This window comes from Ptiloglossa arizonensis, chromosome 2, assembly GCF_051014685.1.
Source record: "Ptiloglossa arizonensis isolate GNS036 chromosome 2, iyPtiAriz1_principal, whole genome shotgun sequence".
NCBI classification, from domain to species: domain Eukaryota; kingdom Metazoa; phylum Arthropoda; class Insecta; order Hymenoptera; family Colletidae; genus Ptiloglossa; species Ptiloglossa arizonensis.
The window spans coordinates 6,632,012-6,655,419 of NC_135049.1; the positions used below are offsets into that span (position 1 = coordinate 6,632,012).

The 23,408-nt window shown below is 36.0% G+C and overlaps 1 protein-coding gene across 5 annotated transcripts in view; it reads right to left on the reverse strand.

Annotated features, from left to right (window-relative positions):
• LOC143154849 (uncharacterized) overlaps positions 1-23,408 on the reverse strand; it is a 575,162-nt gene that overhangs the window by 277,453 nt on the left and 274,301 nt on the right. For all 5 annotated transcript variants that reach the window (XM_076326866.1, XM_076326865.1, XM_076326868.1 and 2 more), the window contains one exon: positions 2,042-2,124. The gene's annotated coding sequence lies outside the window, so the exon portion shown is untranslated. The remainder of the gene's footprint in view (positions 1-2,041; positions 2,125-23,408) is intronic.

Here is a 23,408-nt window from a genome sequence, read left to right on the forward strand (position 1 = left end):
ATGAATTTTGTAACTATCATTGAAATTTTCTCCAAGGATTGGCTCCAATTAATATGTACATACATTAGGACTTACGATACTTGATGCAGTTAAGGAAAATATGTTTTGATACTATGTTAGTTAGGACTAAGGTTTTTTTCTTCAAGATGAAGATTTGAAACTCTTTCTGTAAAATTGGATGAATATTTTTGTATAATAGAAAAATCTGTCTACGTACGTTTCTGTTTCTTTTTTCACGTGTGATTAGTATTTAATATTTTTCTTTATCAGCTTCTTTTTTTCATCAGTTTAAAAGTAGTATTCTTTTCAAGTGTTTCTTTGAAAGAAGTTAATAAACCTACGGTAAATTTAAAAAAGTTTTCATTTCACGGGCAGTTTTCAAAAAAATTGTATTTTTTTTATTTCATTTCTCATAAATTATTGGAGGATACGTATAGACGATCTTGTGTCATTTTAATAATGTAAAATTAATTCTGCTCAACATAATTTAGTATAAAAGCAGCAATGTATACGTTCTCGTCTAATAATAGCATCAAAGCAGAATTTTGAAAGTTGGATAGTTTTTGTCCGAATAAGAATGTTAAATAACAATTAAAATATGAATTACTTTTTGCCTAAATTTTGCCTATTTCTATTGACAAATACTATAAAATTGGTAAGAGTGTATGGTATTGGAAGAATATGAGGTATATTATATTTATATAGGTATATTATATGAGATATATGACTAATATTAAAAACGACATACGTAGAAGTTTTAGAGGAAAAAATAAATGCGTGAAAAAATTTGCGCGATATGGAAGAATTCGAAACAATCGTATTCTCTTGTACTGTACTCTTATTGTTATTATCAGTATTTATATTGTTTTACCTAAGATGTGCAATATAATAATTAGTCTCGGAAAAATATACGTCCTGCTATTAAAAAATTCTGTTACGCCTATAATCCTGTCTCTCCATTAGTACGTATAATGCATGTACTACTTAATGCATTCATACAACACTACTAGCACGATACACGAATCTGCAATTAGTCGAAACAGTGTGGTGAATTCACCGCATACAAGCTACGAAAAAGTACCAACTCCCATGTTCAACTGCACGAGAAGAAGCACCGGTGACTAAATTATTCAACAAAGAGATTCATCCCGCCATAAAGATTCAACCACTTTTCAACATACAAACCAGAACGAAGTAAGGTTGTTCTACGCACTTCTATTTGCCCGAATGAGACAGAACGCAGTTTCAAAGCTGGCAAAGAAGAGTGGCTGATTAAACGTCCGTTTAAAGGGAAATGAATTTTAAACACGATTCTCGTACGAGGATGGGGGTCGGTGGTGGGGGGGGGGGGGGGCGGTGACGGGGGGGTAGCGCGCGTAAATGTGAATGAAAGCCGGAAATGATAGCGAAACCGTGCCTCTGTAAAAGCTCGAAACCAGGGGAATGTTTCGAAGCGGAGCTATTTTATGCGTCGGGCATTGATTCGAGCGTGTTGGTTCTTCGGCGGAATTGATTTAGAGGCCGCGATTAAACGGCGCGGTCGAAAACTCGCAACAAAAGTCGACGGGTGTGCCGTTTTATTAACACGATATCTCGACAGATATGAGTTTTGAAAGCTATTCTATAAGCTCGGAAACGCGCGCCGCCCCAGCGTCCTGCCCAAGTTTTAACCATTGTTTCGCTCGTTACGAGGTTTCAGCAGTTGCTCTCGCTGAGTTCCACTCTCCCCACTCCACCGCCGCCACGCCACGCCACGCCCCTCGCGGAAAAGTTGAAACAATTCTGCGCCGCGGCCAGATAAAACCACGGAAAACGGAGGAAAACTGGTCGGAAAAATAAATGCCCGGGACGAGCGCGGCGCGCGTGGAACACGTTTCGCTGATCGCGTGGTGAACTATTAATTGTTGCGCTCCGGAAGTCCTTTTCGCCGTGCGATACAGCGGCGAGCGGACGAGTTTCAAAACAGTTTCCTAGATAGGAGCAGCGTCGCGGTGAATTGAAAATTAACGCGAAGGGGTTCGCTCGAGGCAATGAGACTCACCGCTTGTATGACTGGCCTGTAGTCTTTACGAGATGTTCCCTCCGCTCTGGAATCACCGCATCGTAGACTCGGTATGGCAAACTCTGGAACAGGTGAGAGTAAGCTGAGATTGATACGTCGATCTGCTGGTAGTAATCGGCAATGATAATAGTCACGGATAGAGACTAACGAAATCAATTTGGTACGTGTACCGTTAAGGTCGAATAACAGACACTTGACTTAAACGATAAGAAGCTTGGGCACATTATCTTCAGGAAAAGAGACATATATGTTGAGAATAAAGTTTAGAAAAGGGCGTTAACTGTCCACTGGGTCGTCGATCAAAACTTTCAATTGGAAACAAGTTCCTTCTGTACAAAATTATACTACAATCAATTTGGACTTGTGAGATATTATATTAGCAATTACGTTCAAAATTTACCGAATTCTCTCACGATAAACTGACGCAACATTCTTATACTTTGGTGTTGCAAGAAGTTTGAACACTTCACAGTATAGAGATCCATACGAAAATGACCTACGAATCCACTTCCAAAAGTGTATCGATTTAAAAGGAGACTATGTCGAGAAATAAGGATACCTTTTCCCAAATTTGTTGTGTCTTCTTTGTTAGGTCAGCTACTTCTGAGACTAACACCACGATAGTTCTATTTGGACGTCTATGCTACCGGTAGGACTAACTAACATAATGTAACGTAAATGTTACCGAATGACAAACTCAGAATGCCTTACGTGTCGTGTTTTATACGATAGGTAATAATTATACAGAGTACATTACAGAAGACAATGCGATGTTCTATTCCTTTTAGATCATGGTGAATCTTTTGCATTGAAACTTGTCACTAGCTTCGATGCACGGAAACACTTTGGTGAGGAGGAGTTAGCCTGAATTCAAGTGGTGTGGAAGAACTTTCACTTGGAAGTGATTTCGCGCAAGGGAAATGTGCAGCTCTGGATTTTCCTAGATTGCTTTGCCCGCTTGGTCTCTGCTCTAATGTTTCGCAAGTGGACCGAGGTTTATGACTCCTTGTGTACAGACGCTTCAATCGGTGGCTCATCCCTTGCTCGTGACAAAGTAATTCGATTAATTTGTTTTGCCAAAGAACAGCTGAAATTTCATTTTCTTGCGGTGACTTAGAAACTGTGCTCCTCTACGAGCTGACTAATTAACTATGGCACCGCTAGCTTCGCTCCTAAATTCAGAAAAGTGGACACAGAATAAATTTACTCGTGTGCATAATCGTATCGCTAACGCTGTCAATGTAAATATGCTAAAATAAAATTCGCTCGGTACCCATCATCGAATCAAATTTATAATGGTCCATGATGATAGACTTAAGCTGGTAATAAAACACATAAACAGTAGTACAGGTTTTTCTCCTATATTTTTAAGAAATAATGACCAACGTGATGTTGAATTCATAAATGTATACTTAATAATCTCGCGCAAGAAATACTATTCTATCAAAATATTATTTTAGCAACAAAAATTAATCACCTTCCATTTTCTAACGTGTTACAAATGTACAAAAAAGCAACGACAAACTGTTAACCCAATCTTAGCGACTAAACTTATGGATTGTGTTGCTATTCGTTCAGATTAGCACGATCAGCCCTCGTATTTTTGGTACGATTTAGAAATAAGGTGAAGAGCATGTATGGCAGTTCGAGAGTCAAATAATATGGTAAAGTTGACAAATAATTTGTCTGGTAAGCGAAAATCGAACGAGACGCGTATTTCATGCGCTTTGATCCGGAAGTAGCTTTGGGTCGCATGTATCAGCGTGTACAGTCACTACACGGATGGGAATCTGTGTCTAAGCACTTTCAATTTCCGTCAAGGGACTACAGGAATAAATATGGCTGCACTTCGCGAAACAGTGAAGTACAGTAACCACATTGATATTTTGGCTGTAATGTCTCAGTTATTGAGTACAAAGAACTATGTCCTGGCTATTTTGACAGGTTAGTAGCGATTTTGAAAATACACCACACGTGAAAAACTAGGCAATGCAATAAAGGAAAATCGATGCGATCAAACACATTCTATATATTCGATCAGATTGTACGACTTTGATCAAAAGTATTATTGAATTTATTGATTATAAAACTGAAACACGTTTTGATCCTTGGTTTATGCTAGCTTGAAACTGCTTTCAAAAGGATTTAAGTTGATAATGGATATAACACAGTTAATTATATGGCACGATGACAAAAATATACCTCTTTATACTTGCAAGTTAGATCTGAAACAAATTTCCTAAACCAAGGAACCCACATGTTAAAACTTAATGTCGATGATTGTGCAAATTAGATATAGAAATTCAATCTTAATTTCTTTTGGGAATTACTCGATTAAACCACAATGGATAGTTAACCGAGTTTACAAACATTTTATTATAGCTTTCAACGCAAACCTTTAAGTCTTCATTGTAGTACTAATTGATAACTAAAATTGAATAGTACTAATTGAAACCTGAAATTATAATTACATCACAAACAGAAATATTATTTCTTATCCTTTAAATAAAGTATTTATACCGATGAAGACATATTGACCATAGTTGTGGTAAAATTTGTAACAAATTGTTCGTAAACTCGTTTAATTATAATACGAATAATTCTTCTCTTACAATTTTGATCACCGAACGAACCAGATCAATTTATTCTATATTTTGTCTTTACTTTTTCATTAGAAATCACCTTCTTTTCGATTGTCCACTGGAAACGCTATATAAGTACAGTGTTTGCAGTGAACGTTATATCCCGTGTTTCGGATACCGCATACAGCTGTCTGAATCGACTAGGTATTGGACGAAACACCGGAATCACGATATATGCACACCCCTGCAACAAATCCTGGCTCGAGGACTCGATATTCTCGTGGAGACGGAAAGATTTTCTGGACATCCATACACAGATGCTTGGAATCCATACATATTCATGAGAAACTGTGCAACGAGGAAGGATAACAGTACCTCGAAGTTGATTCTTGGTTGTAATATCTGCAGTTTTGTCCGCAAACAAACTTGTCTGTGCTTCTTCGTACTGGAGAGGGGAACTCTTTTCTGCTTATTTCTTGAATTTACACTCACGCTGTGATGAAATAACTGGTCACGTTGGCGCAGAATAAGGGTGTCGGTATAGAGCACTAGAGTTTGAATTCAAAGATCAAAATATTTATACTCGAAATTATTAAGAATGAGAGCATCGTGCTATAAAATTAAGAATATCAGGACGCAAGAGATCTAAAACCCAAGACCTGTTGTATTTAAAAACCAACGGTTCCAAGGATCTTGAAAATTTCAGAGCTCAAGAATCCACGAACTCGTGGAACTATGAACCTGATTCCAGTAGCCAAGAACTTGATGATATAAAGCGTAGAAAGATCTCAAAGACTCGAGTAACTGAGAACCCAAAGACCCAAGGGGCCAAGATCCTAAGTCCCAAACATTTAAAGCCTTAAGAGCTTAGATCCTAAGCATCCAATACCTCAATGAATCTGAACTGCCCAAAGTCCCAATGTTGGAACTTAAGAAAGATTCGAGAACCTAAGGACTCAAAGGCCCTCATTTCGAACCTAAATCAATTTTATCTGACGTTAAAGTTAATTCAATTCATAACGAACCTTGGGACATTAATGCCTAAGTATAATTTCTCATTCATTTTCTGAACGATGTTTAGCAGAATGATATTTCATTTTCATAAATGAAAATAACAGTTTACTCTATTGGTGCTGCATTGCGATGATATAATGGTGGATCGTTCAATCTTTTCAAGCCAATACGGTTTCTCTATTTGCCATCAGTTAAGAGCCAAATTAATTCGCGATATTACAACTTTGCAACCGTGAATATGAGTTGCGTTGCATTTAAAGCGTAACGATATAACTGGAAAACCATTTAATTTTCTACGGCCAAATATGTTTCTCTCGTTTGGACCCACATTAATTTGAAATATTAAAACGTCGCCAATCTAAATAGTGAAACTCTGATAAATTGGAAATCATAATCACTCTATGTATCCGTCTATTTAACGTTTCACAGACAAATCTACTATCTTCCTCTCCTTTATTTACTGGCCTGCATTGGAAATATTAAAGCGATATTTGGTTTGATTTTTACATCGTGATAAATTCCACATCGATCGTACGTTGCGTAAAGTTTCTAATCATCGTTAATTGAGATACAACATAATAAGATATTAAACTTGTTTGCCATTAATATTACAGGATCAGATTTGAAATGGGGTTTGAATTAGACTATGTTAGATGTAGATTATACTATATTATTTCTGGGTTAGCTCTGAGTACAGCTAGGTTAAATTCTGTTAAATCTGGATTACGACTAGATTTACCCTGCGTTTAGGTACGTATGCTAGGTCTACGTTGAGGCTGCGTTATACTCGAGTAAGAGTAGAGTTTAAGCGAGCCTGTCTGATTCAAGGTTAAATCTACATCACATATACGATAAACGTGATGTATATTCAGGATGAAACTAAATTTTCTCTCAAGATAGATTAACATACGTCTAGGTTAGAACTATATAAGTTTGTGGTTGTCTGTGTGACATCTGGATCAGACTTATATCGCCTACGTTAGTTTGTAAGATTAAACGATCAGCCTTGCCCAGTCCGATATAAAGGGCATTCTATTTGAGATGATTTCAATTTTTCTAGATTACACATACTCTTAAATTCGAACGAGCTAAAACATTTATGTTTCCTCCTTGGTTCTATTTAGATTGTTACGAACAGTGCAGGGACGACCCTTTATTGGAATTGAACGTACCAGTAATGCAAATACAACCATGTTATATACATCGTACACTTTACATGAATGTCTCATCTGGGGGAATTATTATTTGCCTATCGTTTGCGAGGAGTTGCAGATAAAACTACGTGCAATGTCCGTTTGTAAAAGATTTACACAGAGAACGATCGGTCCCAAGGAACCAGAACTGGCAGAAAAACCGCCCTCGAAGGAGGCGATCCTTTAAACGTAAAATGTAATGGAACGAGTGTAAAAAAAAAATCGTTTCATGAAACGAGCACTCGAGAGATAAAAACCAGATAACAACGAGCATGCGGGAACTCTCAATACATTTTGGATATCACTTAAGGAATTGCAAATTGTATTCACTAGTTGCATTATTTCATTTAAGATTATTAAGACTACGGTACGTAATGATACATTTTTATCAGAAATGGATGATAATGGAAAATCACATCCTTGTAGTAGTTGTTAGGCTCCTGATAATACTGACTAGAATACCAGCATAATCAAATTCCTTTTTTTCGTCAGGAGTCTGGGGACAAAAGTTGTTCCGGTACAACAAAAATTCTCCTAGCGCGATGATTAAAAAGTCGAACTCTGGACAGATTAGTTCACAATTCATATTCTATCGATATTATTGTTTATAGAATCAAAGAATGGATGAAGCTTGATACTGTATCGTCGACTCCGAGTTGTTTGAAATTAATAAAGTAACTTTTAGGTTGTTATTTAAGTTTGAGTTTTATGGTTAATTATTGATACAATTTATAATATTACTTGTCCTATATTTAATCTTAATATTTTACAATATAATATAATTATAATATGATTATATGGCCTCTTGAAATCCAAGAAAATTGTTACTGTGGAACGTTACCAATAGCAATTGGAGCATTTGAACGATAATTTAATAGAAAAAACGCTGTCAGCAGCATCAAAACGCTCGACTCCACCTTATATTGGCGGTGAAAGAAAATTGACACAACTGGAATAAGAGATGCTTTCTCACCCAGTGTATTCTCCAGACTTTACTCCAAGTGCATATCACTTGTTCCGGTCGATGCAATACGCCTTGAAGGATATGCACTACTGTAATTACGAGGAAGTTAAAAAATGTGCGGATGAATGGACAGCGTTAAAAAATAGAGATTCAACTTTTGCCAAAAAGATAAAAGAAAGTAGTAATATTCGAAGAAAAATACTTTGATTGATATAACCCGATAAATTTTTAGAAAATAAATGTTCAAAGAACGAAAAACAAGCAGCGAATTTTAATGCAACCACCTAATAAAATAAAAATTATTCCCAATTGCTAGTCCATAGCTGATATTAAGCTTGTTGATCTTTTATAATAACCAATTAGGGAAGTTAAATTCTACAGCGATGAAAATCCTCTTTCCTTGTTAAGTATTCCATGTGCGCCGTGGCATGTTAATACTTCCCGTGCACGCTTAGTATCGCGGAGAAATATTATCCGTTAAAATACAGATATCGACTTAGAATCGTTATTTTTAGAACTTCAATTTATCTGTTTATTTAATGTTTATGAACAAAATCTTTGTTCGATCTTTTAAAATTTTCAATATCAATATGATATAATATATGATACAATATACTCAGAAGAGTGTAGTTTGATCTAAAGTGGACAAATTTATTTTTTCTTTGATTTTAAATTCCTTACACATACTTACATGCACTTCAAACACTTGAATTCATTTTCAAAAGCCTCGAAAAGATTATTTACCGACATGCATGTTCCAAGCAGTTGTGACATTCTAAGTCAAACAATACCAAACATATTCCAACTTTCTGTTTTTTGGGTTACTTTGCGAAGAATAATCGTGAAATAACAGTAGAAGTTTTGAATATTTAAAATTAATACTGATTTATAGACACAGAATCGTGTACACTTCATTCGTGGGCAAAGTTTCCAATCAGTCGCTTAACTATATTTTGAGATATCTTGTTCAATAGTATGAAAAATATTTCCAGAAAAATGCTTGCAAAGTTTCGACTCACAGAGTTAGAAGACACGAAAGGTTTCGTTCAAAGTACAATAATTCAGCTAACTTTCCGAATATTGACACTCTATTCATATTCCCTGTTTATATTCTCTATATTTAATGCTTTAACAGAGTGTAAAAGACGAAGATCAATTTTTTGGAGTTCTAGATCAGAGTACTCCTTAATTAGAACCAGATCTGGTGCTATTGTGTCGTGTTATCTTACGTACCACCGGACATAGCGATGTCAGACCTTTACAAACCCAGACGTCTATCCACCAAACATTGATAAACATTCGCCAAAGAGATACCCGACGATCACCGTTTCGAATTGTGTTTCAACAACGACAATAATTATTCTCAGAGAGAAAACCTTGCCTCTCCGGTCAGTAATAACCCCTCTTGTTCCAATATCCTTGTACTTGCAATTATAGACCCCATATCGAGGATGGTGCACTCGAACCAGCTTCGATTCAATTTTATTGCTCGGTCAGTGTGACGCAACGTTACAGAGCTGTTAGTCGATACGTAGAAACGGTTTCCGAGAACCACGGCTGAAGGATGACCGTCGCGGGGGACAATCCTTTAAACGCGAAAGATGGCGCGCGGGCCGGCAAAAAGATCAGGCCTGCAGGCGTTTGGCAAACGAGGCTGGCGCACTAGGAATCGTGGCCGGTACCGCGATCCTCGTACGCCGAAATTGATGGCAAGGACAGAAGTTTAGTGGCCGTCTATATATCTCGCGAAGGAGCCGCTGGTGTCGCGGCAGGAAAAAGGGTGGGAATAGAGGAACGTTGGAGGAGCAGGCGGAAGAGGTCGTTCCCTCAAGTCTCGGGGCTTGTAACGTTGGTAACCGAGCCACCGGCTTGCGGGACGATGGTGAGACAGAGAGAAGGAACGGGAGGAGTGTTGGGGAGGAAAGTCGTGGTCGATTCTCGGTCATCGAGAAAAACTCTACTACTCTCTGCCATTTCACTCGAGCCTCTCTGTTCGCGGTAATCCCGAATGTCTATGGGTGTTCGCGTCCGTGTGCAAAAAGGAGGAATGCGAAATCGGCCGCTCGTAGAAAGGCTCGGAGATCTTAAATCGCCGTCGCATGAAATCGTCCTTGAAAGCGCCGCCATCTCAAGAACCGATCCCAATGTGGACAGACGGTACGGAGGATCCGACTACTGGTGAATATGCATCGATGATTCTCTGTAGGGTTTGGGCTCGAGCTACATGTTGTTCGACGTGCTTGGTCAGTTTAATGTTGCGCGCATTAATACGTTGGGGTTGGAAATACAGGGTGTCTCGATCGTCACCGGTCGATTTGAATTTCTCGCCATTTTTAAAACATCGAATCGATTAACCTGAAACTTGATACACGTCATCTAGACAGATGGGGAATTAATCGTGGGGAAAAATCATTAACGCTAACGATTCGGGAATTTTGTAATCATTTTCCCTCGAAATCATGTGTCGGCAAAAAGCATCGTGCAAAGTTTGGTCGCTAGATATGTTGAAATTCGTTCAATTGCAGATCTGAAAACGTCAAGGTGGTCGTTTGGAAGATACCTTGTTCCATTATTGACTCCCAAGTTTGTACTTAAAAAGAAATATATATATATCAAGATTAATCGAACCTTTTGAATTTTATTCAAAAAGTAAATCGACTGGTGATGATTAGAACACTCTTTATTCGAGAAATGTTACCAAAGCTGCGATACAGTGACTCCTCGATAGATAGCTTTCCTTGTATAAAATATATAAAATTATCACTGTTTATGTTCTTTGGCTCGACAGACTGTAGACTTGAGAGACCGAGGGACGTGGATTTAAAAACCATCTAGGTGAACTTCAAATTGCTGGAATAGAGACTAACGGAGTTTAAAATTCTTTATATCTCTTATTCATCTTCGTAAGAGTTCGATTTTTTTCATCGATGCACTTGTGAGATCCTTACGTTAGAAATGAATCCGAGTACGACCTCTATCCAAACACGAAGTTCTTCAGAGATAATTCATATAAAAGTTCGAATAATCTATAAGGGAATCTGGTTCCAATATAGCCTAGATTGATCTCATCTTCATCAGGAGAACTTCACCAGTATATTAATAATAATCAAATGGAATATGAAATATAAAAGTATTACACCAATACACGGGCAGCAGCACTTTGAAGCTCACCTATCGAGTGCATGTAATACGAGCCATGCTCGCCTTTGGGCTTATTCTTGATTTACTCTCCTTGTCGGGGATTTACACGTGATTGGGTCTCAGTGTGAGATACGAAGGGTTGATTTCAAAAATAAATTCGCTACCTTAAAACGCTTTGCGAGTACCTGGTAGTGTGCATTTTATCAAGGGGTCGCGGTAGCTTAATTTTTTCATTTAATATTTTCTTCATTATTTCATGTAATATCTCACACATCCGTTGTCTCGATCACTACGGTTTCATGTAGCTGCAGTTGATCACGACTCGCGAAACTTAAATCGAAAATTCTATGAGTTTAACATTTCGATCAGTTAAACAGAAAGGAACCACAACTTCAATATTTTTCAATGAATCACAAATTACAATATTCTTCTAAAAAGTTACAGCGAAACAATCAACTTCATTTGTTGAGAATCTTGAACCACCAACATTGTTATCATTCGACGAACCAGAATCACCTGAAGCAGATAGATCTGTGAATGGAAAATTAATGTCTTCACAAGTCAGAGCGTTTATTCCAACCTATGGGCAATCGGCGAGCCATAGCTACGGACTAATTAGTGTCACACTAAGACGTGACGGGTGGAGAGTAACCAGGTAGGTTCCAACGGAATAGGAACAGAATAGGAACACACGTATATTTGGAATCTCATTCTCGTTTGACTGAACTATACATCTGTCCTATTCGTGGCCAAAGGGACAAGTAGAACCCGCTGTAACTCTAGATGCAATCTTTTCATGCGCGTACTATAGAAGTTCTTTTGTCAGAGAATTATCCTCTCGAGATTTTGAACGAATTTTAAGGCGTTCGGAATTTCTTCATCGTACTAAATTATCATACTAGTCGTAAGTGTGTATATGAAAATCTACATGCTTTACCGATTCTCAACACCGGTATCAGTTTTCATGCAATATGTGACACATTATTGGGGAGTTCCTTATTGGAGCAATTTTTCTCTCATTTACATTCAATAGCAATAATTACATACAGTTGTTAGGAAGAGAATACGTTTTGATCTCGTGCCATGAAAATTTCTAAATAATAATTCTATCGATACATCAATAGATGAAGATTCCATTCTGAATTGTAGTCACACTTCAAGATTCTCGCTTATGATATTTCTATTGCTATTATGGAAGTAGTTCGAAATGTTATTGGCCATATAAAAATTAATGAAACTTAGTACTGTATGTTTTCATATATTGTAGAATCAAAATTTTTTATGATTTTTAAAAATTCTTCGATATATATTCCTAAAGACTACAACAAGTTTCAATCAAATTCGTAATGTTACATAAAAAATGTTCGATTACACATAGAATATCCGTATAATAAAATACCACGTATATCTTGTTACAAATTTGTAAAAAAAAGTGAATAAACAAATATCAATGTGTTTAAAAATCTTTTTTTCATATAGGTTGCAGATTTATTCTGTTTACAAAGTACAGACAATGTGTATTCATTATTATTCGCACGTGTGATGCAACGCATTAATATATTCTATGTGTATAATTCTTATGGGAAATCGGGCTGTATGGTTTGCAGGAAAATTAGCGATGACTTGTTTGCACGAAAATAAACTCCACACGTGCGAGAGGATATTTCACGCCACCGTGACACATAATGACATTGTATAAAATATATCGTAGCACTTAATGAGTCGAAATATTTGTTTAAAACAAAATAAATACGGCCCATTTAATACATTCCCTACCACGTTTGCTGGTGACAACCAGAGTACTACATTTTCGGAAAATTTATTGGTCATTAACGTACACAAAGATATTTTTATAAATATAAAATGTTTGCAAAAAATAAAATGAAACATCAAGTGCATTCTTTCGTTGTTGGTTAACAGTAAAAGAATATTCCAAAAGAAGAAAATTAGGTTTTTACTTTGATGATAATAGGAATTTTTGTGATGTAAAAATTTGAAATTTATTAACATCTGCTTATAATAATTCATTCCACGAAAAGAATGTTGTTCTAGAAGCTCTCATTCTTTTTTAAATTTTGTGTTAGTAGAATTGTCAAAACTTTCTTTATTCCAGTTTTTTCCTTTGTAGTAAATAAATTACTATAGAAGTGTAATAACTTATAAAATCATATAGCATAATGTGTCAAACAGTTCAATATGAATTTTAATCGCCACATTGATACGGATTTCAATTAAAGAAAATATGAAAATGTGTATTGAAGTTAGTATCGATGTCCTATTTAAAATTTAATTAAATTCCATTCGTACAAGTACCGCCAATAGTCAAGGTTATTTAATTGCATTTTTATATATTAAACGAGTTCATATTGAAATGGATGTTATTTGACGAAGGCATCAAATATTCAGAATATACAAATTTTAAATTATGAATGCTATTTTTTTTATATTTATTGGTTAGTTAAATTTTTGCATAAAGAGCAATTGATCTTGGATGGTACTATTAATTGAAAATTAAATTTTCATTCGAATGTGTCTTCATTTTTTTTTAAATTTGAATGTATAATTTAGAATATAATTTTGTGTTTACATGATCGATTAATTTGAAAAATACTACCGGAAGAACGGAGTTACTGATTTAAAATGTAAAAGACATTGAAAGTAAAAGATAACATTTTTTATCTCACGAATATTTTTCGTCGGTATTATAATACCATTTGAAAGAGTGAACCGACCCTTATATCTGAATGTTTATACATTGTAAATGCATACAAGAACACTACTCAATAATCCTTTTCCTTCCCTATAAGGTAGGTAGAAGGTAACTTGAAAAGTATACATTTTTATATATTATTCGCAGACACTTTTATAAATATAATAAAAGATGCAACATTTGTTTGAATTTTTTTCAAGTTTCCTCGTAGAAAAGAATTCATGTTTTTGCAAAGAATGGTTTCGTTTTACTAAGCCGTATTATGGCACCGACAAAAATGGTTTTGCGTTACATGCTATTTGCCCACAATGTTTAAAGATTTGATAAATTTTTCAGTTAATTTACTTCTCTTGTCGAAGGAGATTTATTTTTCTCATAAATATCTGAACTATTCGATGTATATAGTATCTAATACTATAATTTGGGATAATTTAAGTTGTCTAATACAACCAAATCTACGTAAGATATCCAAAATTAAAAGGAAACTTTTATAAAGATTTCCCAAAGCTGCACAATACTTCATAAAATTCATTCGACGATAAAGTACTTGTCGAGGAAGCAAACCAGAGAAATTAGAAAAAAACTTGAATTGAAAATTGAAGCAAATCGATCAGAGGATTGACAAAACGCTACCAACCTGTAGTAATACCACTGAAATTCCCCAAACATTGATTCTTAAACCGTGTAAAACAGCTTCCGAACGAATTAAACAGTAACTTTCTCATTCCCATAAAATTTCTCCCCTTTACAGCTGCACGTTCTACCAGGCTAGTAACACGCTCGACCGCGACTTATCGTCAAGAACCTTTTATCTTCTTCGACATAACGTAACGCGAACGTTACGACTCTTTTTGTCGGTCTCTTCTGCGGACATTTTCAAGATAAACCACACACTGGAGACCGCCAGGTGGTAGGCCTTACCTCTTCCTCGAAGGGTACGTGTCGACGTACACTACCGACCATAAGTTACCGGACACCACGAAAAATTAAAGTATTAGCAATTTTATTCAATACAATTACTTATATTATGAAGTCAAGTTACTATGTACTACATATGTATAATGTCTAAAGCATATCACACAAATTATATGTCAAGAATCTTACCAAAAAGTGTATAATTCATCTTATATCGTCTTCTAATTTTTTCCATAAGTTACTACGTATTGCATATGTATAATGTCCAAAGCATGTCGTACAAATTATATGTCAAGAATCTTACCAAAAAGTGTATAATTCATCTTATATCGTCTTCTAATTTTTTCCATAAGTTACTACGTATTGCATATGTATAATGTCCAAAGCATGTCGTACAAATTATATGTCAAGAATCTTACCAGAAAGTGCATAATTCAATTTAACTTTGTAACATCACGATCGCATAATAGATCGTACAATAGAGTCTAAAGTAACTCTCTACTGTGAGGATCGTATAATTTTGCAAGAATAACAATAATTGAACGTTTCGGTACAGGTAACTCTCTTCTAGGACTACTCGATCCGATCACATTTACTATCGAACTAAAAATAACAAAGAAGGGTCGATTGCTTATTAGCAGTTCCATGTTGTAAATATGGGTTGAGTCAGAAATCTCTTAAGAATATAGTTATCCATTAAAGAATCATACAGATATACTCTTCAGATTGTTTCGAAATTCTAAAAAAAAAGAAAAGGGTTATAGAATTTCATTCGGTCGAATTGGATGTGTTATTAAGTACATGCAGTCCTTTTTTAAAGTTTATTCAGACTGTACATGTAAAATATTAATTTTCTTTTCCAGTATTGTTATTCGATAAGTGCGTATAACTAAATTCTACAACAAAATTAATCCAGAAACGTATATCTGTGTTTTAATAATCATTTGTTCGAAATAAGTGTCCAGTGACTTATGGACGAGGGTGTACATGGTGTCTACGCTGAGCGTGTATTGCAAAGGCTACGGATAGAGAAGAAGAAGGATTTACGAGCACACGGAACTGAAGGAGACCTGGAACCAACCGTAGCAAGGAATATCTGCTAGTCGCGGGCACGGTACATCCTCGTGTGCAGGGATAGACATACCTAATGCATCGGCCAAGGAAGCATTCCGTCTCTTCCAGACTCTTGAGGACCAGAGGTTTTAAAGTAGTCAAACGTTTCGATTGCGTTCGCGTCGATAGAGAATATTACGCGATGCGCAAAATTTAGAATTGTCTGTGTAGAGAGTTCTTGAGAAATTAGTCACAGGTTGGGAGTTTTTCTTTTTTATTAATAAAGTTGATATTTACGAGTTACAATACACACCCACCTAACTTACCAATAAGATTTTCTCAAGGGTATATTGTTCGATGTATCAAAATTATATTTTTACTCTTGTGATGTAATCAGACGAGATTAAGATCGGTTCAATGATATATGATAGCATAATTGTTATGCAAGTTTGAGTACGGAAAATGCAGGAATGTATGGAAATAGATATAATTAACGAAATAACTATAATACGTCAGAGAATGGCAAACAAATTAATTGTAATAAATGTTGAAAATAATGTTTCAAAACCTCAAAATACAACGAAACTTCAGAAATACAAAAATATATAATACAATGGACAGTATCGTTTAAACGAAATATAAAACAAATTAGAAATTTTCTACTGCCTAATTTTCTTTCGTATTTGTTTCGAAATACAAATCAGATTTGGGATCGAAATTTCTAGCATTATTCCAAGCTGCAATGTATTATATTTATGTTGAGCGCAATGTTCTCCAATAACATAAAAATATTTTAAATACCTTTCGAATACCTGTCCCCGTGTCCTTATATTTTGTCCTTGTTTTTACTATATTACTATGTATCGTATAAGAAGCAAAAAAGAAAATAGATTTCTTAATCTCTACAGTTTGTTTTCGTTTAATCTTCTCAAGCTCGTTCAGTTTCTTCAAATATTCGTTACTACAGTGGGTTTGAGCATCGCTAGTTAACCAAATAAACGTACAAAAGGACGAAGATATTCCAAGGGAATAAAACCAATTACTGGGTCACTTTAATCACCGATTCACCTAGTTTACCACCTCTCGAACCGCAACAATACCATCCCCCGTATCACCTAAAGGGGATTTCAATGCAACGTCGCCAGTTAACTCGACGAAAAAAAAAAAAAAAAAAAAAAAAGAAAACACCGGAAAGCCACCGTATGAAAATTCAATAGCACCGATTCGGGCGGAGACACCTTGTTCAAGCCGAAAAAGTTGGCTGGAGAGGCGTTGAAGCGTGAGCACCGGCAGCTTGTCGACTTGTAGAGCAGCAGTGGATGAAGATCGATCGAGAGACGGAAGGAGTCAGGGGAGAGGACTGGTTTGGATGCCTTGCGAAGAAGTGGAAAGGGGCGGGGGTAGATGTTAGAGGTGGCAAAGTACCGCGTCTTAATAGCGGTCGTAGCGTCCTGGCATAGAAAAGGGGATGACGTTTGGGGCTGGAGTAGAATCCAGTCACCCCGGTCACGCCAATATTACTTACCACCCCGAGAGAACGATAACTTAATTGATGCACGAACGATGTTAGTACTCATCACCGCCGAGTGACTGTGAATTTTCATAGCGATATTGTAAAACAAACTGTTTCGTACAAAGTAGACTGAAATTCTAATTGACGCGAACCAATCACGTCTAGCGAATATTTATTAACAGTTGTTGTGTATGTTATCTTGATGGTACAGTATTTGTAATAACGTGAGAACTAAGCTTGCACATAACATGTACACATATCTGTCAGTGCCGAGGTTGCGTGTACCATTTATTTTATTTAACAAACGCTTCCATTCTTAAATTTTCAAGAAAATTGGGCAATTATGTTACACAGATTTTCATTCTTTGGTTTGTATCACATTTTTTACAAAATATAGCGTTGTAAATATTATTAGTGTTATTTATTGGTGCACGTGTCTTGCAAGTTGATCAGTAACTTTAAACGATCTTTCGTAATTCATTGATTAAAGAGTTTAGTCTATCGAAATTAATAAGAACACCTTAATTTTGAATCGATTGAATTAAAAATAACAAAAATTCCTCGTCTATAAATATGTATTGGAATTTGCGTTTATTTCAGAGAAGTGCGTTTGAAAAGATTTGGTAATCAATCGTCCTCGAAAAAAGCATGCGATGGAATGGAAATGACATGTCACATTATTGTCACTCCGAGTGGAAATAAATAAACCTACGAGCGAGCACAATTGTCGTCTGAACAACCAAAGGACAAATTCAAATCTACCCGATATACATACGTACCACCAGCTCGTAAAATTGAAAAAACTACATGAAAAACGTTCTTTAATACAATTGGAAATGAATTCATAGTACTTCAACGACCAAACATCCTGTCAGGACTAACTAACCATGTCTAAAAGTACGACATCTCTCATAAGTTACATATATTCTGTACTTCGGTCTACACTTGAACTCTGAGCTCAATTCGAAGCACCGCATCAAAATGAAAACTGATCGAATTAAACTACGACAGAAACAAGTGTCATAGTTTGTCGCGCGCAGATCCAAAGTAACTCCAGAAAATAAGCTCTTATTGTACAAAGCCATATTCAAATTCATATGGACGTGCGGGTTTAACTACGAGGAATAGCAAAATCTACGGTAGTTACAACACATCGTGTGAATATCCGAAACGAATAACTAAGAAATGATCTAAAAACACCAACCGTAGCGGATATATTAACGTACACTGCAATATATAGGACAAAAACGAATAATGACCTCAACGAATTAATAATAGAAGCCCTACACGCAACAGAAAGTTTTCGAAAGGAAGTTCGAAAACCAAAAGGTATTCTACGGATCTCGCGCAAACGTACAATCAATAATAACCAGAACATATAGTAATTTTCACCAAAAGAAATTATTCGTTTTGTTAATACGAACAGTACTACCATCGTTATTTTTAGCGATACATTCAAATAAATTTATTTACCAAATGTCTATGTAGCAAATTATACACAAGTTTGTACGTTAATAGAAGGCAAAGAAAGATTTGAACAGTGGATTAGGAATCAGCCACATGAATGTCACGAGTATACGATTGACTTCGTTGTCTGTGTGTTCATTCACTTTCAAAAGCTGCATTTCGAATCGAGGTAATGCACTAGGTCGAAGTTCATCGTTTATCCTTTTTAAGCGGCTTGCGTCAGGAAAAAATGGCGTAAGCCTGTGCGCGCATTAATTAATGTTCCATTTGACGCATTTACCGTTGAAATACGTATTAATCGCTACGCTGATGTTTTGTTCAATGACGTGGCTATCGATTATTATCGATTTCTGGATCGAGGGCACAATTTTGAAGGATTTTCGTATCTACGGCATAGCCAAACGGTTGTATGCAAGATTAGCATTATTGACCGAAACACGCTGCCAACGATGGCTGACTTCATCATTTTGAATTTTCGCTTCACGGGAGATGCACAGTCGTCGAGACAATTCACACGATTCACTGGAACACGAATAATGTTATCTTAATGGACAACAATAAATTACATCGAACGTCAAAGCGGGAATACTCGTCTTCTTGCGTTGCAGGACATTTTTCTTTGCACGCCTGATTAAATTCCACGATCGGGTTAGATACACGAAATACAGTAATCGTTGCTTTCAAGGTGAAAAATCAAATTTGACAATTACCTTGAATTCAGGGTTAGTAGCAAATTCTAATTATTTTGAGGCGAGATAAGGGAGATAGAACAACGGTGAGCAAATGGTCGAAACTTCAAAGCGATGTCACCGGTTGTCGGTGTTATAACCATTAATGTAATATAATACTTTTTTATATTTTTTCTTATATTGTCACGAAAGTATTATCAATGGATTGGAAAGGTTTCCTTCATTAGAATCAGTTCGAATACAATCCTGTACAAAGATTATACAATAGATTGTTCGGTAAGTTTTGTCGTTTGATAAAACTTATCGAACAGTACAGTAATTTTATCGAACGACAAAACTTATCGAACAACCTAGTACTAGACTGTTCAATAAATTTGATCGAACGATAGAACTTACCGAACAATCTAGTATTCACAGAATTTAGAAGTGTTTCGTGTCACAAATGTCTAATTAAAACTTATTTTATAAAAACCTCATCGATCAATTGATAACGTCGTCGTGAAGATACAATGAAAAATATAAAAGTTGTAAGAAGTTTCATTAGAAGATGAAATTCTACACTAGCGCTAAAGAAACGTAAACAAATATTTATTGACTACTCGCCTTGCATTCGAGGGAAAGATTACGTCTTGAAAACGAGGTTTACTGCATTATTCGTTTATAAGAAACCAAATTGCATCCACTAGTTTGCATATATCTGGGTAGGCTAACGATTCCGTTCCACGAAACCTTTTACGTCTCGATTTGTAACATCGAACGATCCACTGATAGAAATACAAATTTCGATATTTTTCAGAATCTCCACGTGACAGTGTTAGCAATAGACAACCACGTTATGAAGCCAAAAATTAGAATAATTGGAGGTAGAGTTACAAATTTTTGTACGTTGCAATCAACTCTGTGGATACAGAGAACAATAACAGGGCGAAGGGCGAATGCGACAAAATTATTCCTGACAGGTCTCCCTAACCAGGCGTCGCCCTTCCGTATGCACCATAATTTCGTCAAGAGTCAATGCTGCGTCGGGGCTGCTGTATTAGTGTCAAATGACGTTTTCGTCCAGGCGACTGAACGAGCGGAATTATGCACGCGTACGCACCCGTTACGTCTTGTCTCGTCCTACGGCATCGCAGGAGTCGACGCGTCAGGGTGCCGTCACGACACGATCTGCGATAACACGGGGGGTTCCACGACCCCTGCTCGAATCCAATTTCTTCTAATTTCTTCGGGAATTACGGTCGTAAAGCGGTTGGTAATCGCCAATCAAGTTCACTGCTGTCAGACTATCGTAGTGGAACAGTGGAGACGTAAATCCAATAGCTGTAGGGTAAAGTTGCCAAATTTGGATCACTTCGCACGTTAACTTTTGAAAAGGTATTACTAAAAATAAATATAAATTGGGGACGTGTAACCGACCCAATAGAAACAACCGATTTCCTAGGCCAGTGATAGTGTAACTTAGATCGCTGAGTAAACAGTGGGAAGACATTTTTGAAGAAAAATAATGAAAAATTGCACTATTAAACACCAGACTTAACGTTTAGTTTTTCTTACGAATCTTTCACGTACCAGATAATAATGATCTATTTGAAATAGGAAACGAAGTCATGATAGAAGGAAGAACAATATTTCAGTTATTTAACATTAAAGAAATTATTAAGTATCGAAATACAAAAACAGAATTCAGGAAGAATTTTTTGTATTTATCTTTCCGTCATCGTTGCCTGCAATTAATCGATCCAAATTTTAAAACTTTTACAGCGTGTAGCTGATCAGATGATTTTATTTAAAAAAAAAATGCCTACTGATCTTTAGATCTGTTTCTTAGGTATTTGAGCATAAGCTAGCACTACAGTATCATCTGTACCAATGTAGATAATCTACACTATCATCTATATACCAATGTAGATAACCTATCGATATCTATAAAATCTTGATTAATGCCATGCAAATATAAATACCTATTGTTTCCTCACTGTAGCTATTTCTATTAAAGTATTCCAATATTTCCTATACATTACGTATCTTTGTTTTATCTTCAATTTTTTCTTTTAAACACATCTTCACTGATCTATTTTCTTCCCTTTTCCATATTCTCTTCTCAAATATGACAACTCTTACTCTCATAATTTTCTCCTCTTCTCTTTACGTTCTCTAACACTACACACCCAGAAATACATTTATCCAGTCTTAAACACCATTTAATATATGTTTCTTCTCATCCATATATCTCATCTCCGTACAATATAATGTCCCTCTCTCGTAAACATTGAGAAAGAGACATCGTTCCTTAAAATTATGTTTAAAGGATTTCTCACCTAATCCCCCAACGTATGTACGTAACCCGTTATTCTCTCGTGAAGAAGAGAGAGGACGCATCGACCACGATCCAACTCGAACTCCAAACCGAATGGAAAGGGAGAAAGTTGAATGCAGTTGCAGTGATACTGTCGCTGGCTCGTGGCTCAGCGGGGGGAAGTGTTGGAGTTAGGATGAGTGGCGAGTGAGTTTCGAGGCGAAGGAGACACACAGAGGGGAGGGTTAGGGGTTGATGAACAGTTTGCTTGGCGACGCACGTTGTGGCTGTCGGCTGTCGGAGCCACACTGCCGCTACATAGAAGAGGAAGAGATAAATTGGGGATGGAAGACTCGACTAGGAGAAAGGGAAAGCGGAAAAAGAGAGATGGTTGCGAAGAAGGAAAGGAATAGGTGGTGCAAAGACAGACACGGAGATCCAGGAGGAACACACAGGGTAGTTCTAAAAGGTTGTCGCGAAGTTTATAGATAGAAGACGATACCAGAGTGGTGTCACGTAATTTGTAAGTATATTCTGCACCTCGAAATCAAGAAATAAGTCCTGCCGAACCATTGAACTACTTAATTGGCAATGGTGTCGCGAGTAATTATTTCTTGTACGAGATTAGTTACATATACGAGATCGGTGTGGTGTAAGGATTACTGATGAAATTTCTAATTTAACCACCCATTTATAAAAATAAATAAAAGCAAAAATTGTCTAAACTTCCACGAAGTGTTCAACAAACCGTGTAACATTTCCATCTTACTTTTGATCATTGAATATATTAGCAAAGCTTATATGAAAAATTTTTCGCGAACATGATAATCACGTTTTATTTATTAATTTTGTTTATTTTTCTTTTCTTCTTTACCGAGATGGTCTAATGCGGTGCATCGTTTGCCTCGTGTAAAGCTAGCCAGAATCATCGTAATTGGCTTAAGTTAGGCTAGCTCGACACGCACCATGGGATTAGATATACCGGAGTTAATAAAAATTATACCGCGAAAGCTGCTCTGAATTATTCATGACTTGGAGACACACTCTGAATAGGTACAGCTGATTACGCGTGGAAATATTTTGATCGAAATCTATTAATGTTGCTTATTGATTGATTCGTCTCCGCAGAGCGTTAGAGGCATTCAAAGAATTTAAAATTGAAGAAATTTTTGTTTTCAAACGCAAAGTAAACCGAGCGTTCCTCAGAGTTCTGCGTAGACTTTTAAAAACATTCAAAACTCTTGGAAAACTCGCAGAACAAAATGGAATGCAATACCGCAGATTAAATTCACAAAAGCCTTTCATTGTTAATCAACCAATTTTTGGGGCTAAGTATTCAACACAGAAAAGAAAGCTGAAAATATAAAATTGGAAAAATTTCAGAATTTTTTTTCTCAATATGAAGAACGTGTTAATCTTTAGTTTTTTCAATTTTCTTCTTGCAATTAGATGCGAACGAATTCAATTAAATTTTTAGACCTATATTATATAATTTCTCATATGTTACCTGAATCCAATACATATATATTTTCATAATACTCTTCAATCTCTTCTAACAATTAGAGTTTCGTACTATTCCCCAGCTTTTATAAACATTTCCCCAGCAATTGAAATCAAAATTTGTGAGATTCGAATTATCGTTTATTAATACGCGATTCATCTCTATAGAACAATAAACAAACTTCTTTGAAATCAGTTGAAGGATTTTTGAATAAAATTGTACGAGCTGAATTTTCAGAATCGTGCATATTTACTTGTTCAATTTTCTTTTTTTATGTGATGTATTATCAACTAAATTTGGGGAAAAGT